The sequence below is a fragment of the Limulus polyphemus genome, unplaced genomic scaffold, assembly GCF_000517525.1.
Source record: "Limulus polyphemus unplaced genomic scaffold, Limulus_polyphemus-2.1.2 Scaffold1873, whole genome shotgun sequence".
Taxonomy (NCBI): Eukaryota; Metazoa; Arthropoda; class Merostomata; order Xiphosura; family Limulidae; genus Limulus; species Limulus polyphemus.
In genome coordinates, this window is record NW_013667483.1 from 12,943 (window position 1) to 16,628 (window position 3,686).

Sequence of the window (3,686 nt, forward strand, 5' to 3'; positions counted from 1 at the left end):
GCTGAACCATCGTTGAGATTTACGAACGTTCAAAACATTTACATAAACTTCTTTGAAATTCTTTGTGGCTGCAGAGGCGTTGTTTCCCATCTTGTATTCAAACAGCATTACATGCGGAATGCGTGCCTTGTCGTGTGCCATCACTATAAGGGATTAGAGTACACTAAACTTTACACGTTATATAGGCTACACTAACGTGACGTTTAGGCGGTTCGTTTAACTATTATACGTGATGTACGTTTTTGGGGGGTAGTTAATGAAAGTGTTCCAAATCGCGACATTAATTTCTTGACGACCTAATATATACGGGATGGGTTAAAGCGAACCTTCCTAATATGGATATTAACTTTCTATTTCATGCAACTAGTTCAGACACGAATATTTTCTCGATCAAGTATAAAAAAGTTCTTCGCCAACGGATAAGTTCGTCATTTCACACTTTAACTTTATACCTGTGTAGGAAAGTGTGCATATCAGTTGTTGATAGGTGTCGCGTACGCATTTAGAATGTTAGTCTTATTTAGTGATCACACGAGTACATAATAATCATGAAGATTAGTTTATTGTGCTACTTGTACTTTCGTTTCTTTTACCAGGAGTTTCTTTTTGTCAGGGAGTAACTCTGATTTTCCCTGCACATAAAAAGACTAATTTCGGACTGATAGACGAGTGGGAGGGCAACTGGCTAACAGAACCCACTGCTAACTCTTGGGCATACTGTTGTCCGACCGAATCGTGGGATTTGACTGTCGCTCTTATAACGCTCCCATCCCAAAGTGCGAAGCGTGTTTTTTAGCAGAAACGTGTCGCGAACCATGAACTCTAGGATTCATGGTCAGAGCACGCTAATCACTAGGCCACACCCACCTCACCGGTTGACCTAAAATAATGAGTTTACTTCGACAGGAAAGCGACCTTAAACTTGCTATTATAATCTACTGAGCTATAAAACTCGGGCAGATATTATGAGACGTTGTAAACAAATGGGACAAGTACAATACGTACCCGTTGAAAGAGGTTAGCTCGACCAATTTTCGATATTTCTTCTAATATAGTCAATCATATACAGCATGTTCGATTATGTTGTTTATCATATATTTTTTATATGGTTTCTCCTCCAGATAAACTGTTACATTATCATTCTGTAACAAATCTTATGACAAATTTAGGTTTTGAGGTCGAACTGGCCACAATAAGTCTGAAACGCATGATTTTTGATGATCGATTAAATTACCACATATTTAAAGGTTTAATTTTTTTTTGTCGTACTTCCATTTATTTAAAAACTTTACACAAAATGCGTAATGTCTTCAGGTTTATTTAACATTAAACGTTACAATCTATGTTTCCGTGTTATAAAATTAACCATATTAAAAAATATAACCACCCTATATTTCTGGTAGACTAACGGTAAGCTTGAGATCTCATAAAGCTATAATTCCGGGTTAGATCTCCGCGGTGGTGCAGCCCAGATAGCCCAATGTGACTTGCGCTTAAAACACAACACACACAAACACCCTTCTCTTATACAACGCTCGTGATTCCAAAGCTTCTTATAAATTTGTCTTCATATTTATATTTATTTCATTACGTCATCAGTTTCCAGAGAGGATAAACTATCAGCTTTGTTATTACATATAACGTAGATGGAAGGTACTGTGCCCAAACTTGGAATCCTAGGATTCACGACCCGTTTTCCAAAAGTCGCATACACGCGCACTTTGAGTCTCTTTATTCAATCAGATGAGAGTAATGAGATTAGGCACCGCTGTGCGCAGATAGTCCTTGTATGTATGAAAAATTAATTGCGTAGTTGCTATATATTCCCTTTATACGCACTGTGTCAATACTGTCCTCCAAACAATGTAATTATCCGTGTAATAAGCACTGTTCTAATGTTATTATCATCTGAAAGCTATTTCAGCTGATAATGCCGCTAACTGGAACAATTAATGGACTTATATGTACACATATATGTAATGATACTGAATAAGCCCCGACATAAAATGATTGTCCTCGTTGTGTATATATATACCGTATGTCCCTAATTAACGTCCCCCCCGGGGGGTTGCAAACTGCAAAGAGAGAGGGGAACGCTAATTATAGTATTAGTGCAGATCCGGATATTATTTTTCACATGTGATTTGTTAATTTCAATGATAATAAGTGTATGTGTGTGTTTGTTTTTCTTCTTTCTTTTTTTTCAAACCAAAATGACGGTAATAAAAGTAGATTGTATGTCACACAAGGTAAACTTTATAAGAAATACCGGGGAGCGATAATTAGAAAGGGGGCAATACGGTATATATACATATATGTTCAGGCTGGTATTCTTATTGACATATTTATTTTCGTTGAACATTTATTAATATCATGTTTGTCTCTCTGGTTATACTCGTTTTTTGTTGTTTTGTAGAGCACCTCCAGTGGCTCAGTGGTAAGTCTGAGGGCTCACACTGCTTAACAAACAAACATATTAGATTTGAGTGTTTTGTGCACGTGGTTTTGTTAATGTTCACTGTTGTGCAGTGGTACTGCTGTTGAATGTTTTATACATGTGTTTTTTGACGTGCGTTGTGTATATGTGGTTTTATTTTCAAGTAGTTTGTGTTCTGTTTGTTTCGATGTTGAGTACAAAACTACAGATTGGGCTATCTGTGCTGTGTATATTATGAATGTGGTTTTATTGTTCCAAGTAGTTTGTGTTCTGTTTGTTTCGATGTTGAGTACAAAACTACAAATTGGGCTATCTGTGCTGTGTACATTATGAATGTGGTTTTATTGTTGCAAGTATTGTACTCATGGTTTTATATTCTTACGAATTCTATACACGTGATATTTATATTGTGCATTGTACACATGTGGTTTTTCTTACCGTATATGCACTGTTGTTATGGAATTTGTACACGTGATTTTTACAGTAATTATGCATGTTGTACACGTACTGTCCTGTGCGCGTTTACCTTAGTGTAAGTGTTAGCTTAATACGTAACATATTACAACTTTTTTACCATGCTGGATCTTTCGTAAGATAATATATAGATCACTAAGAAATTATTAGTATATTTAAGAGAAGACTACAATACAACAATCAGTTTTACTCAAATCAAGTAACACCTTCCACAGTCATTTCGCAATACTTGTAGGTTTCTTGTTTTCGGGCTCTAGGCGTGTCTCAGTTGGCTCCAATAATACAGGTAAAGGGAGATAACAAGGACTACGAAAGAAAGAGTTATACTTTTAGGGCTCTAGTCAAAACCAGGTACGATAGATTGTACAGGTCATCTGTAACTCGCAATGCGCATGCCTCAATTTTCCCTCTGTGCACTTCTGTCATCATTCACGTTATAATATAAGAAACATTGTAATACTTCGTACTTTAGAGTGACTTGATAAAAATAGACTATTAGGATGATCCAGGTAGTGATACTTCATACTTTAGAGTGACTTGGTAAAAATATAATATTAGGATGATCCAGGTAGTGATACTTCATACTTTAGAGTGACTTGGTAAAAATAGACTATTAGGATGATCCAGGTAAGTAATACTTCATACTTTAGAGTCACTTGATAAAAATAGACTATTAGGATGATCCAGGTAGTGATACTTCATACTTTAGAGTGACTTGGTAAAAATAGACTATTAGGATGATCCAGGTAGTGATACTTCATACTTTAGAGTGACT